Raw genomic sequence first — 15,969 nt, forward strand, 5'->3', positions numbered from 1 at the left:
CTTTGTTCTTGTTAATGTTGATGCATTAACAGCAATTTCACTACACATTGCTGTAAATGAATCATATTCTTCACTATTAAAATTCATTGAACATTTTAAGTTAACAATACAAAAAAGTGGATTTACTGGAAACAGTTTTTTGAAAACCTTTTTTCAGCTGCAGACTTGAAAGAAGAGTTGAAAGGATAAATTTTATTTTTCATAATTGGCCTTGCTTGCTTTATTTATTTTTTGAACAATCTCATGATTTCATATTGTTAACATAGAAGGAGTTGTTTGGAAGGTGTAAATCGTTCACATTCCTTCAAGTTTAACAATGTGAATCCATATTTCAATCGGACTCTTAAAGCTTTCCCAACATTTGTTTTTCCAAATTGCTGCAAATGAAGGAATAAAAAACAAGGAATGATGGAGAAACGTGTACAGCAGAAATGTGAGCGTCTGCTGGCTTCAGTGAAGCGCTTTATGTAACAGCCTGGTTATGTCACTTCTACCTGAACATGTTTTCTGCTTCCACTCCACTGGCAGTTTGGCTTTCAAGACAAACCCAGGTAGCATCGAATGATACCACCTCATCAGTTCAGATGCTTTGCCATATTGTGGCGTTTAAGTGACAGATTCTAAAATAAAATGAAATAAAGTTGTTTTGCAGCATCATGTGGTCGACAGAGGAAGAATCTGAATCAGTGGGAACAAATATTCAGATGCAAAGTAAACAAATCTGTTCAAACAGATTTTAAATACACGATGGTGCTAATATTCCCCCAAATTCACTTTTTAAGTTTCATTCTGATAAAATAAATCATAAAAGTGCTTTAATCTAAAATCAATTGAAGTAATTTAGACAAAAGCATCAGTCAGAGACTTTGTCTACTCTTTATGTTTATATTTCTGTATATATATATATATATATATATATATATATATATATATATATATATATATATACATTATTCACCAGTTACAGTACACATATTTATATACTACAGAAACACAGATAGTACAGGTACTCAACATGTGTTTTCCTGTTTTCTTCTTCACTTAACCTGCATGTTGAAGCACAACCAATTGTGGGATTTGTCTTCAAGCCTGGAGGACCAGAATGTGGGGTTAACCTCTGACCCCATCAGCTGATTCGCTGCACAGCAAACTAGCAAAGGTCTGGAACGTCTGCCAGCTTGCAGTTTTCTAAACTTTGACTTTTTCCATCTGACAGCAGCAGATTGGGCCTGTTTGTATTTCAGGAGAGGTAAAAATCAAGCTGCATCTTTCTGTAATTATGGCATTTTATTGCATCCTTGAGCAGAAGACAAACCCACAGAGAGCCTTTATTTATTTGAAATGAAACATCCTTATTGCTTACAAAGGAGAAAAGAACCTGGTTGTGTAAATGCACACAGTCATGATGGGCCCAACAGTCGGACACAAACGAAGCAGAGCTGAACTTCTGCACCATTATTTTATTGCTTATGCTGTGAACGGGTTTCAATTTTTTATTGACGATCAGTTTAAATTTCTCTTCACCGCCTGTGACAGTCTGACGGCCACTGAACAGAAAAAGGAGAAAACTGCTGCTAAAATAAAGCAAAAAGTTGGATTGATCTCAGAAATGTTCTAAAAAATAAAGCAATTCCTGAGCTCCAAGTCAAAAATTACATCCAAAAAAACTCAGAAATTTAGAGATAAATCTCTAAAATTTTCTAAAAAAAAAAAAAAAAAAAGAATCTGAGTTTCAAAAGTTAAAAATGTTGGACTCAAATTTTGGGAGTGTTTTTCTAAAATATTTAACTTTTGGAGCTCAGAAATGTTCTTGGTTTTTCTAGAAATTTTTGACTTTTAAGACATTTTTTTGGCAGAAATTTATTCAGACTTTTTTTCTGTCAACGATGATTTTACACTGAGACTACGAAACGTGTTCATGTCTTTGAAACATGAAATCTTGTTTTGATCACAAATCTTGCCCTGATTTTACATCAAATCTCTCGTCTCCACTGTTGCTCTTCGGTTCCTTTTGGATTTCACTTTTTAACTTCAAACACTGAAGAAATGTTTTCATCTGATGACATTTGAATTCTGTTATATGCATTTAGTTTTCATGTTCTCTTTTTTGATGTACCTGATAAGCAGTGGAAAATGACCACAATGAATTTTACTAATTATGACACCAAAGTAACCAGATTTATTCACTTTATTGGTTTTTCATTTCAAAACTAAAAGATTTAAATGCCTTCATATTCAAAAAATGTCAAAGTTATCCATTTTAAGTTCTGTGCTCCAAAACAAGGCAGTTGGAAACCAGAACATTGAATTAATTTCTATTTAATGTTATTGGATTTCTTTTGGACTTTTGCAATAAGACTCAAAGTACAGGGTCATCCAAACATTTATGAGTTTTAAGCAAACACATTGGATAAAAACTGCTGAAAATATTTCATTTATGGTTCAACAGTTGAGACTGAAACTCCACAGCAGATTCTTGATTTTCCTGTTTTTTGATGTTTTACATGCTAATGAACTGCAGTGACATCTTGCTTGCTTTCATTTGAACTGGGACTGTGAACATTTTGATTGATGAGTTTTGGGTAAATAACATATTTATCTCTATTACTGTTGATGTCTGGGTGAGAAAGCGGCTAAGCTACGACAGATCGATAATAAAAAAACCTCATCTCCGTTTATCTGTGTGCTAAAATGTGAAGGTTTCGTACCGAGTGAGAGCTGCCGAGTCCTGAAACAAATTCATAATAAATAAATGTACCATCCTGTAGATCTATGATCAGTTATACGCAGAAGAAACAAAGGAATAGATTAAATGATGGTTTTTCACTTTGCCTGCATTTTCAGCCATTTACACACAAATGTTGTGACTTTGCTCCAAAAGGAGAATCAAATGGCTTTTACTTTGGAACCAGAGGAACCAGTGAAACCAGTGGAACCAGCAGAACCAGTGGAACCAGCGAAACCAGTGAAACCAGTGGAACCGGTGGCTTTACTGCTAACCCGGTTCTGTGGTGGATGTTGAAATTACAGTTCTAATGTCAATAGTTCATCTGAAAACAGCCACTTTGCTCAAAATGGGAATAAAAGGAGAAACAAAAAAATCACCTTGTTTTCCTTCTCAAATCAAAATGCTTGGAAAAAAGTGGAAGGAATGTATTTTACCAAAACTCTGAATAATAAAATATACATTTGTTGACAACTTTCACTTATCTTTCAACATTTGCCAACTTGGTCCCTTTAACCACTTGAAATGACAGTGATGCAGTTTGACATGAGCTTATATTTATATTAGTTTTAAAGGTCTAAACCTTTTTATATTGGTTTGGCTTTCAAACAAAATGGAAATAAATCAATAAACTCAACTGTAACCAATATTACAGTTGAGTTTAACATGTAACCAAACAGTGAATAACAGTAATAACATGACAGAAAATATCCCTATTTTTACTTAACCTCCTGAAATGTGCCAACAAAATATGATTTTTGTACCTTGTCTTTGGAAACTTCAGCTCAATTAAAGACTGAACTGGTTTCAAAGAAATGATGACTAAATATTTAGACTTTGTTCTCATAAAGGCCTGATTTAGGGTGGTTAACACAGTATATATTTACTCATTTCATATGTAATATAAAGTGCCTTTGGTACATTTATGTATGAATAATTTTCAAAACGTAGATTTTTAAAACAAATCCAAGTCAAAAGGAAATTTAATCCCTTTATTTCATTGGTAGCATTTCTTTATTTTCTTGCATTACCTGATGAGCAGCAATCTGAAATTTATTTTATTTGTGGTTCTGAAAAATCAGACATGTTATTTTAAATTTTGCTATAAACCATAGACTTTTTTTATAGAATAAATCCTTTTTGTTACATCAGATGGAAGACAGCAGTCCTGCTAGCTCTGGTTTTATGCTAACATTTGTTGCCATTTTAAACTAAATTATCATTTGACAGAGAAGCTTGTTAAACTCTTTAAACCTAAATCGATTCAAAAACTGCAACATTTAACATGTAAATACTTTACAAATAAAAGCTAATAGATTTTCTCATATCTTTTCATGGTCTGTCTTTTGATGGTTCAGTTAAAACATTTCAAAAAGTGGTTACAGTTTCATTCTTTGAAAAATTATGCAAATGATTTTCTTTCAGCAGTTGCATATAGATAGAGATTTTTAAGGTAGCACGCTTAGTTTCGTGCAATCTGATGGAAAACTGATAAACGCTCTAAAGATGAAACCCGTCCAGCTAAAGCGTCCGGCGCCAATTGGGCTTCAGAGGAAAACTTTTATCAGCTGCTGCTTTCGAAGGCGTTTAAAACCAACACTTTATTCTCATACAGGATTTATTGATCGGCCAACCTCATTAACTTTAACAAAGTTACAAGAAAATCCCTTTTTGTGAATTTCATTGTGAAGCTTGATGTTGCCACAGAGTTCGCTTCAACAGAAATGTCTTTATGACTGAGCTAAGCTACTCAGCTGCAGGTTGTTGTACTTTCATATTTATCTGGTTTTAAATTTCCTTTTTAGTTATGAAACTTCTGTCAAACTTCCCAGCACATTTCTTTATATTCATTAATCTTGCAATAAATAATCCAGATTGAGGAAAGTATGCCGCTTTCCTACTAATATAAATGCTAATCTTATCAAGCCTTTCAAGAATATCTCTCAGCGTTTTTAGTTCAAGCAAATAGGTAAAACTATTAGACTATTAAAAATATATACATATATCTTCAATATCCTTCCACCTAAATGCCATTTAACCCTGGAGGGCATCCCATCTGGACTGCATGAGGCATTTATTCAGGTAAGTGAAATCTAATCTTTCATAATCCGACAGTTAATGCTTTTGAGAGTAGACAAATTGTTGCAGGATAATTGCTGAATGGTGCGGCAGAACAGCGCCTGCAGCCTCATATGAAAGGAAATGATCCAGAGAGAAGCAGGATCAGCCATTAGCCATCATTTAGAATCTACCTGAAATAAACAGGATATTTTTCAAACTGTATTCATAAGACAGCAGCAAAATCACTGAATATTTCTCTTTCTAGGGTGGACAAGAAAGATTTGGTCCAATGAAGGAAAATATTCATTATAATGTAAAGTGTCAGCAGATGTTTTTCACATCTTTTTGCATTCTCCATGATTTTTAACTTGGAAACTTTTTCTAAAACCTATTTGAAGAAATTCTTGTAAAAAAAAATAAAAAAAAGGAACTAAAAATACCCATAAAGAGGAAAATATATATATTCGGACATTTAAAAAGACAGTTTCCTACCAAGCGTTTGGGACATACTAATAAAAATAAAAAAAGACAAAATTACAAGAATAAAATATAAAATCACCAGAATCAAGTCAAAATAATACAAAGATAAATTGACAGTATAACAAGAGATGAGAGAACGAAGTCGAAGTTTTGGGAATAATCAAGAACAAAGTTGCAGTATGATGTAATACTCTGACGTTATTCCACAAATTTTATATTTGTATTTTCTTAGTGTGACCCTAGTATTGTGTTGTACAAAGTAAACATTATAGGTGCAGAAGTATTCATACCCTTTTGTACTCAAAGTTGAGTTAAAGTGCATCTGGTTGAAAGAGAGCAGAAAGTGAAGTCGACTTTTTGTTTGATAAAATTGTCCAAACTGATTATTTTGACTTTTTCTTCTAGTCTGGATTTATTCGCTTCAAATGGTAACGTTGAATTTTTATTTTGGTTCCAGCAGATTAGTAAAACTTTATCACTTCCTGTATAAAAGCACAGCGCTTCCTCTCTGGACAGGTCAGTGGCTAGCATGGCGACAGGTGACCACTGATCGATACTCTGCTTTACAAATATGTAACCTATTTGACAGAGTGGAGCAGCTAACGACAGCTAACTGTGGCTAACAGCAGCTAATGACGGCTAAATGTGGCTATCAGCAGCTAATGACGGCTAACTGTGGCTAACAACAGCTAACTATGGTTAACAGCAGCTAATGATGGCTAACTGTGGCTAACAGCAGCTAATGATGGCTAAATGTGGCTAACAGCAGCTAATAACGGCTAACTGTGGCTAACAGCAGCTAATGACGGCTAAATGTGGCTAACAGCAGCTAATAACGGCTGACTGTGGCTAACAACAGCTAACTATGGTTAACAGCAGCTAATGATGGCTAACTGTGGCTAACAGCAGCTAATGATGGCTAACTGTGGCTAACAGCAGCTAATGACGGCTAACTGTGGCTAACGACAGCTAACTGTTGTTAACAGCAGTTAATGACGGCTAACTGTGGCTAACAGCAGCTAATGATGGCTAACTGTGGCTAACAGCAGCTAATGACGGCTAACTGTGGCTAACGACAGCTAACTGTGGTTAACAGCAGTTAATGACGGCTAACTGTGGCTAACAGCAGCTAATGATGGCTAACGACAGCTAACTGTGGTTAACAGCAGTTAATGACGGCTAACTGTGGCTAACAGCAGCTAATGACGGCTAACTGTGGCTAACAGCAGCTAAAGACGGCTAACTGTGGCTAATAATAGCTAACTAATGGCGGCTCTCGCTGCTAGCTCAGGACTGTTGCCAATAAAATCTCCAAGACTGAAAGAGTTGCTGGATTTGAAACAATGAATAAATTGAAAGTGGACAAGTTGACACCAGCGATTGTTGCATTCTGATCTCAGCCCCTCACTCACCTGTCTCTTGGCTCCGCCCACTTTGCTGGCCGGGGGCGGAACTTGGCTTTGGCAGTGCGTTAGTTGCGCTTCAGGTCAAAGTGCAGATTGGATGCTTTCATCCAATCATCAGGCAAATTTTGAGGAACGTTTTAAATCTTCCAAAAGACGAAATGTTCAATCCAGACTCATTTTGTCCCATGTTGACGTTTGTATGACCATAAAAAATAGAAAAATTTGCTCCTCTGGCCGATTATGACTTGCTAAAAAGACACGAACCATGTTTCCTCCAGGCAACATGTAAAAATCTGAATAGATTTTCACCGTTTTACTGTAAACCGTCTTTATTTAAGAGAACAGATTTGGGTTTTAATGAGGTATAAATATGGTAACAGGCTTTAGGTTTTTTGAAATCTTGCTAAAATGAGGAATATTTCTGGTTTTGACGGGACTTCGGACCGAGGAAGGTTGTACTGACGGAAATACTTCCTGGATATTTTCTGCTTTTGTCAACGCTGAAAAAGTCATTGCCAGGGTTACAATATGCAAATCTTTAAAAGCGTCTGAATGTGGTGAAATATGCGAAATGATTACGTTACTGAATGCCAAACAAAACGAGTCGACATCAGCTGCTGTGAGAGGGAAGCTCAGGTCTGTTACGTCTTTCAAAATAAAGAACTTCAGAAAAGTGAAGATTTCTAATCAATGGAGGCTTTCACAGCCAAAAACAGATCGAAGCTCTAACTAAACTAACAACAGGTGTTGGAGTCCCGGAGATTGATTTCACAATTTACTGGAAATTTCTGTTTCTTTTTCCTGAAGTGAGACGGTTCCGACTTTCCTTGTGTTGTCTGCGGTCGCCGCTCTGCTCCACATGCAGGTAGCACTACAGTGGCGTCTTCAGAATCACATTTACGTCACATTCAACTTGTGAATACATCCGACTGTCCAGCATTTGGAGCTCTGGCTTCATGCCGGCTGATCAGTGGTCACAGAGAGGATGTTTGGGTCTAAAGCGGCAGCAGGTTTGTGTTCAGCTTACAGTGAGAAATGTTTGGACTTTGGACAGAGTAGCGGTCCTCTAACATCGACTGATTATCACATAACGACTGCAGGAGCCACAACTACTTACTACCAAAGAAATATGTGCTTGAAGGCAAAGGGGAGAAGTGAAGAACCACGGAAATGGTTAGTTTGGCTGAACTTCAGACAGACGGCAGATGAAGCAGCGTTTCAAAAGCAACGTGTTTCTCAAGAGCCACACCTGATTGGACCAAATGAACATCTGTCTCTAGATTTCTTTTTTAAATATCGCCAGCTTTATTTGCTGTTGAACCCAGAAGAGACTTTGGGATTCGTTACAGTTGAAGCACTTTTTGATAGGATAACGGCGGACATTTTGTGTTAGCATAAGCGCCATTAGCTGCGTCTACATGGCGCCTTCTCTTAACACAGGAAGTCTGCTTATATTTCAAAATAAGATCATCTGCTTTAGCCATTTTTCAGAGGTTTATAAGTAGGAAAGGACGAATGTTGATGCTTCAAAACAAAATCCGTTTTAGTTCCTGAAATAATGTGGGACTAAGAAAAATAGTTCAAAACAAAAAAATTGTAACTCATTCTGAAAAGAAGTTGAACCCTCAATTTCTTATTTTGTTGCTCAGCTTTTTAATAATGATAATGATTTTGGACAAATTCCTGCAGTGGGACTGAGCCAATCAGTGTTTGCTCTTGAGAGACAGCGTCACTCAGAAACGCCACATGGAGTCAGCAGAGGGCGCCGCCTCCCTTCAGATGGTGGCATCATAGGGCAGGTGAGGCACCGCCACTCCAGGCCTCCAGGAGGCGTAACTCTGCGTGTGGCCCGACGGTATCAGACCCAGCAGCTCTTTGGATCTGCTCGGCCACCTCCGACCCGATCGGCGGCTGACGTGGCCCCGGCTGCGGCTTGGCCTGGAGGCTTGGCCTAAAAGCGCGGCCGTTTGGGGCCACAGTGGGTCCGTGAAGCCGGTGGCGCCGGGCTGCTGGATCGGGAAGCGTGGCCTGCGTCTCAGAGGGCGCGCTGCCCGGTAGCTGCTGGGGCTGATGTGGCTCTCCAGTGACGGCCCCAGCAAACTGAGGCTGGTTCTGTCCGTGAATGAGTCCGTGCGGTCTTCGTAGGCGAGGTCCGCCGGAGCCGAGCACTGCTGCAGCGGCCAGCCGCCGCGGCTTTTCCCCTCCCACGTCTGCAGCGCTGCCTCCCTCGCCTCCGTCTCGCTCTACTCTCATTGCTTCATCTTCTTCCTCCTCTTCTTCCTGCTCCTCCTCCTCCGCCTCGGCCACGCCCTCCTCCTCCACCAGCTCCTCTGCCACGCCCTCCTCTTCGTCCTCCGTGCAGGCGGGCGGCGGGGAGCGCGGGTCGCGCAGGAACACCACGATGACAGTTATGTTGTCGCTGGAGCCTGCGTCTCGGGCGGAGGCCACCAGCTTGTGGGCCACCATGGTGGTGTCGCCGGCGTTCTCCTGCAGATGGTCGCTGACGACGCGCACCGCCTCGTCGGGACTCACCGTGTCCCAGAACCCGTCGCAGGCCAGGATCAGGTAGTCCTCTGAGCCGTCCAATGGGAAGATGCCGTGGTCCGCGTCCCCACAGATGTACGGCTTGTGCTCCGAGTCGCCTGTCAAAACATTCACGTTATTGTTCAAGATACGTTTTTGACGTGCTTGACGCTTAACTCAGGTTAGGTCAAATAATCCATTTGTAATAATTAAACCATTAAAATAGACTTTGATCTTGAAAAGGTTCTGTGAACTCTATTCTGAAAGGACAAAATAATCTCCTTTGTATCCTGAGTTTTTGGTGACGCAGTCTGAAGCTTCATCGCCTCATCAGCATCCGGTCACCTGATCATGCAGAGCAGCTTGGACTGTGGGAATCAACCCACCGGGACAAACCCATCCTCCTGCCTCTCTGGGCCTGCAGACAAACTTTCCAAACAATCTGATCTGGTTCTGTTCATTTTGCTGCTTGTGGATCAATGTTGGCGGCAAAACGCAACCGAGAGAATCCAGTAAAGGATTTTCAAAATAAAAGACCCTCCAGAGTCAAAAAGTACATAAAACAGAAATACTTCATTATTTCTTGCACGGCCCGGTACCAATTGGTCCATGGACCGGTACCAGGCCGTGGACCAGCGGTTTGGGCACCAGTGCACTCCAGGATGATGCAAGTGACAATCTAAGAAGTTTGGTTGTTCAAAGATTGAAATAAGGTGAAAATCTGGACAAAAATAAAATCTTATTGTTTGAACTGGGCTTGAGGGAACTGTTGCATCAGGTGATCAGGAAACTGAATGGAATGATTATTGAAGGTTAGATAGTATACACACTTCATAATCTGCACTCTTTTGCTTGAAACTAGTTTTTATTTCCACTTTGGTTTTATGTTGTTTAGTTTTTATTCAACTGTATTTTTGTTCATGAATTGAACAAAATTGACTTTGAGAATCAATTTTATTTTTGTTTTTGATTGTTTTGTTTTCCAGACCCGGAGTCAAATGTTCTTTTGAAAATAAAGTGTATTTATTTTTGGCAGAATGTCGCTTGCGTCATTATGTCATTACCATTAAATCAGTTTAATTGTCTTCAAACAATATTATCGTTTATCGCAATAATTTTTGAAGCAATTAATCGCTCAGTAAAATTTGTTGTCGTGACAAATTTCAGTTTAACTGAATCTCTAAATCAAGTTTCGGGTTAGACTGATGGCAGTAAAGTCTTCTCCTCCTTCCTGGCAGTTTTCTTATTTGTACTTTGACATTTAAGGTGAAAAGAATTGCCTTCCCACAATGCACTGCAGGAACTTCACTGTACCTATTGCTCTGGATACAGACAGACTCCCGTTGACCCTCCATGTGCCAAACCAAATCACACATCCTCCCAAAGCCTCGATCCTCTGCTTCTCGTCCTGCAAACAAACAAAAATGCTCATCAACTGCAGAACGTCAACCCTGAGATTTCTCCATCTGCCTCGTTTTGCCCTAAAGGAACGCTCAACTCAAAACATTGATGTTTTTTGGGTTGGAGTCAGACAGCGCTTCTGTTTCTGGACTGAAAATACAAAGTGTCATTCCAAACATTATTTATTTCCATAAAATATGTTTAAAAAATTGGTTCAGCTGTCCAAGCTAACAGGCTTGGGTAGCACTAGCCTCAGTGTAACGCTTCTGTACGTTAGTTTCTATAGAAGCTGGTGGCGTTTTGTGGCCGGTCTGTAAACAGTGAGCCGACTGTTTCAGCAGCTGCTTTTCAGACCTTTGTGGAGGAAAACACAATCAGATTCGTGTTTGCTTTGGCCAAACACCCAACTTTAAGGACACCAGGGCTGATTTATTGTGGCGATGTTAAAATCGCTGACTCATGACCCTGAGCACTAAGAACCGAATTGGAGGAAAGCTCTGCAGCCAATATGCTGTTAAAAATAGGCAGAATAATGCAGACAGAACCAGCCAGTTGCTGAATGTCATTCTAGTTAAGGCTCAGAAACTTCAACCAGATCCCAAATGTAAAAACTGGAATATGGAAAAGATGAACCTTCTTTGAACAGGTCAGACTCTGTCTATGGCCTATTCAAAACCTGTTCATTATTTTTTAGACTGAATTATTCTTAATCAGGTTTCAGTCTGAGCTGTTTTAGGGTCTCTGTCCCTTTAAATTCAGACAAGCTGCTGCTGGCCACGCCCCCAAATCAACATTTACACTCCCAACAGATGCACAATTATACAACTATACATCTTTGAAAAGCAGCAGTGGAGCCTGCTGCACAACCAACCTGAATGCAGCAAGTCAACAACTAAACTCATAGGGTCTTTTCCAGCAGCCATTGTACAGCGGAAAAACCAGCTGACCAACCGCTGGAGATCAGCTGTGGTTGCTAGGTAACAGCACAGTGACTTAATAATGGAAAGTTTTTGATCAAAAACATGGAAGACGTGAATTTTTCATCTTAGGTTCCAACTTATCTGCATTATTCTACCGTTCATGACTGACTTTCCCCTGACCACCACTGGACATTTTCCTTTAACAACGACTCTTTGCTAAGTTTACAGAAAAGCGATTTGCTTGATCTGTGAAGGAAGAGACGTGTGTCACCTCTCTGTCTGGTTTGTGTGGCTTCATCAGTTCCACCACCTGCCCTCTCCGCACCAGGATCACCGGGAGTCTCCCAGCCAGGCGACGTGCAGCGTCCGGCCTCGCAGGAACGTCACCACCCCGGTGGTTCCGCAGCGCAGGTGCTGCCGCAGACACACAGGAGAACCAAATTATGACATTTCAGCAGTAAAACACGACACATTCTGAACCAGGGAGGAAACAATTCATCAAATTAACCACGATAAATCGACTGTCAACTAATTTGCTATTGATTAATAAACTGAAGTACAAAAAAAGAAAAAACTCAGCAGTTATTCAACCAAAATTGTAGAAAATCGATGCATTTTGTATTCAAGTTGAAAAATCTTCTTTGTAAATATTCCTTGTCAGAAGTCTATGATCACTTTTAGCTTTACCAAGTCCAAATTCTGTAAAAGAAATCAATTTATTAATTTCCCATTGCTATCTAATTATTAAAGAAAATAATCCCCAGATCATAAATGCAGCATATTGAACTTTTCTCCTTTAAGCTGCAGATTCCATCCATCCATTTTCTTCTGTTCATCCAGAGCGGGTCGCGGGGTCAGCAGCCTAAGAATGGAGGCCCAGACGTCCCTCTTGTTCCGGCTCCTCCGGGGGAATCCCACGGCGTTCCCAGGCCAGACAAGGATCATCCATCCTGGTCTTCCTCTCCTCCCGGTGGGACCTGAACTCCTCACAGGGAGCCTCCATCCTGACCAGATGCTTGAGCCTCAGCTGGGTCCTCTCCATGTGGAGGAGCAGCAGCTCTACTCTGAGTCCCTCCCGGTGGGATGACTGCGCTTCTCTCTCAGGGAGCCCAGCCACCCTACGGAAAAACCCATTTCGGCCGCTTGTATCCGCGATCTCGTTCTTTCAGCCATGACCCAAAGCTCATGACCAGAGATGAGGGTAGGGACGTAGATCGACCGGTAAATCGAGAGCTTCTCTTTTTGACTCAGCTCTCTCTTCACCCCGACGGACCGGTACAGCGCCGCTTCACGGCGGACGCTGCGCCAATCCGCCTGTCGATCTCCCGCTGCCTTCTTCCCTCATTGGTGAACAAGATCCAGAGATACTTGAACTGCTCCACTTGGGGCAGGAGAAGCACTCTACCCTTTTCCGGCTCAAGACCACGGCCTCGGATTTGGAGGCACTGATCCTCATCTCGGCCGCTTCACCCTCGGCTGCAAACCGCTCCAGCGAGAGCTGCAGGTCACGACCTGATGAAGCCAACAGGACCACATCATGCACAAAAAGCAGAGCTGGATCCCCGAGGGACACGGTCGAACGCCTTCTCCAAGTCCACAAAACACATGTAGACTGATTGGGCGAACTCCCAGAACCTCCAGGACCCTCTGAGGGTGCAGATTCATCGTTTGTATAAATGATCAAACATTCAGTGAAGGAAAGCTGTCAGTGCATTTTAGGCAATAAAATGTGCATCTTATCATTGAAAACTCTGTTTTATTTACATCTTTAAATGAATTTCTAACATTGAAGACAATGTTTTTATGCAATTAATTGTCAGAATAATCGATGACAAAAATAATCATTAGTTGCAGATGAGACGACACTGTAAAAAATAAAAATTTCATTGTGAGTAAAAGCAGATGGGCTTCTGATGGAGGACGGGTCGGGGCTAAAGGTCAAGTTAGGGGTACCTCTCGTGAGCTTTCTTCACGAAGCGCTCGTCCGTCAGCTTGAAAGGCGCGCACAGAGCGTCGCTGGGATCCTGGCTGAAGGATTCCTGGTGGAACAGGTTGACGTGAAGGTGGTTGGCAGCATAAATAGCTGCATCCACGCCGCCGTGTCCGTCAAACACAGCAAAGAACGCCTGTTCCTCCTGATCCTGGGAGACAAAACAGAAAAGCTTCAGCTCTGACATTCATTCAATAAGTTTCTGACTGTGGGAAAAGCAGCAGCAGAGGAAGACGCCATGCTGGCCTTCAGCTTAACACCGCGGCTCCTATAGAGCCATCTTAAAATAGCCTCTCCTGGGTGGAGCATTTCTCTAGAGCTGCAGCTCTGTAGAAATGCTCCCAGGAGCGACTGGCCTTGATGAGGTGCTGCTCAGATCAACACCTGATTTCATATCGTGGCTCCGTCTCTTTCCCATCATGCAAACAAATATCTGCTTGTTTGTTTACATCTGCAGGTAGAAAATCAAAACGTAGAGCTCAAAAAAACATTCAACAACATCAGTCATTTCATTTTTCTTGAAAAAAAAAAAACTGTTCAGAGAAAGTTTTTGGTTTTCATTTTGTTTTTGCTCTGATCATTTGTGGTTTGTATTGTTTTATTTTTTTTTATGTTTTACCGACTTTGTTTCTCTAGTTTTAGTGCAAATGTCTCAGCACACCTGCAACCAGACAAGTAACTTTTTATAACATTGCTAAATCAAAATTCTGTAAAAATGATTAAGAAAATGGACCTGGTTCTAAATAAATTTTACCTGAATGTTGAAGAGTGAATTGAAGTCGGGGATGATGACGTGCTTGTCCTCCATCTTGCGCCTCATGTTCTTGATGGCGTGGATGGACGTTTCGTAGTATGGCTGCGGGCGGCGGCGGAACGGCAGCTCCTTCTGCCACAGGCAGCAAATCTCAAACAGTCTTTAAAAACCAACCGCGCCATCTTCACCGACTCCATCTCTGCAACCAACGCACAACGAGTCAGGAAAAGCTTTTCCTCCTCACTTGCAAGACATTAAAAACTGCTGAAGATTTTATTCCCATGAACAATTTTACAACGCTATAAACAAAGAGCATGAATGCTGTCCAGTTTTTTTATTAAGTCTTAATTCTACATGATCTTTTTTGAAAGGTTTTTTTGGTGTATTTTATCTGTCAATAGATTGGAAAAGTTGAAAATGAGTGGAGCTGTGAGTTTCCAAATGTATCTGAAAAGCAGGAGTTAAAGAAAACATCAACAGTTGTTGCTATTTGGCATCTTTGGGACTCCATAGAGGCTGTTTAGTTTGACGTTTTTGCACCAGAGGTGCCAATAATCGCATTTTGATTATTAGCAAATAATCAAAATGCACATCTATAATTTAGATGTGATCTCTCTAAAGAATTGATTTTGCATAATTATTTACTAGTCTGAAGATTCCAGGCGTTACAGCAAAAACATTTTTGACCTGTTTGTTTTGGATCTTCAGGCATTTTAAAACTTTCTGATAATCTTGTGTCAGACAATCACTGCTGCTTTTCATCACAGGGAAAAATGATTCCCTAATTAAAAATAAATAAACACCTCATGAATAAATAAATATTAAATATAACCTGAATTCAAAGTCAAAATAAAGACAAGTTGTAAACCTGATGTGACTGAACTATGAAAAAAGTCCAAATTTTCCACAAATTAAATCTTCAAACAGAAAATTTAAGTAATCAGTAAAATTTGACTTTGATTCACCAGCGTAAAGGAGGCTGTAGACAAATAAATATGTCATGAGTTGCAGAATTGTACTTAATATCTACATATACATTTTTTATTATTTATTTTCTGTTGTTTTTTGCATTGGATTAAAATGAAACTGAAGTTTGTGGTTGGAACGAAGCTACATTACTGCAAAATGTTAGCGTTGCATTAGTTTGTCTTTTCATTTTGAAGATTATGAATTACAGGTGTTGAATTTCAAATATTACGTAACAGAAACAAAACAGATGAATACATGAACGTGAGTAACGCTGATCTAAACCATAAAGGAGGGAATCGGCTTCCTGTCGCCCTCTAGTGGTCAAATCCCACTTACTGCACCCAGAGAGGAGAAGCGGGACGCGGCCCTGGAGGTTTGCGGCTGAGTGTGAGGGTCCAACTGAGAGCGAGACCTAATTTGTTTGAGAGAGCGATTCCCCGGCGACTCACGTGGCAACAGGTCGGCGCCGTCTTCTACGGCCTTGTTGAGGTTCTGGACGGACAGATCGGACCCGAGCAGGCTGTCTGCGGTGGCTCGGGCCAGAGCGGCTGCCAGCGAGCAGGGGCAGTTACTGTGGAGAGACAGGTTAGCAATCGATCAATCAATCAAATCAATGCATTAATTAACCAATAATCAGTCAATAAATAAATCCATCACTCAAACAATAAATTCTTCAAGTAATCAATCAATGGAGCTTATTGGTGCGGTATCGATTGGGTCAGAATGTGGAATCCATTTAC

At 40.5% G+C, this 15,969-nt stretch overlaps 1 pseudogene; it reads right to left on the minus strand.

Moving 5' to 3' along the window:
• Positions 1-2,303: 2,303 nt before the first annotated feature.
• On the minus strand, positions 2,304-14,459 carry LOC129373507 (protein phosphatase 1E-like; annotated as a pseudogene).
• Positions 14,460-15,969: the final 1,510 nt, after the last annotated feature.

Source organism: Poeciliopsis prolifica, unplaced genomic scaffold, assembly GCF_027474105.1.
Source record: "Poeciliopsis prolifica strain line A6 unplaced genomic scaffold, Auburn_PproV2 SCAFFOLD033, whole genome shotgun sequence".
NCBI lineage: Eukaryota > Metazoa > Chordata > Actinopteri > Cyprinodontiformes > Poeciliidae > Poeciliopsis > Poeciliopsis prolifica.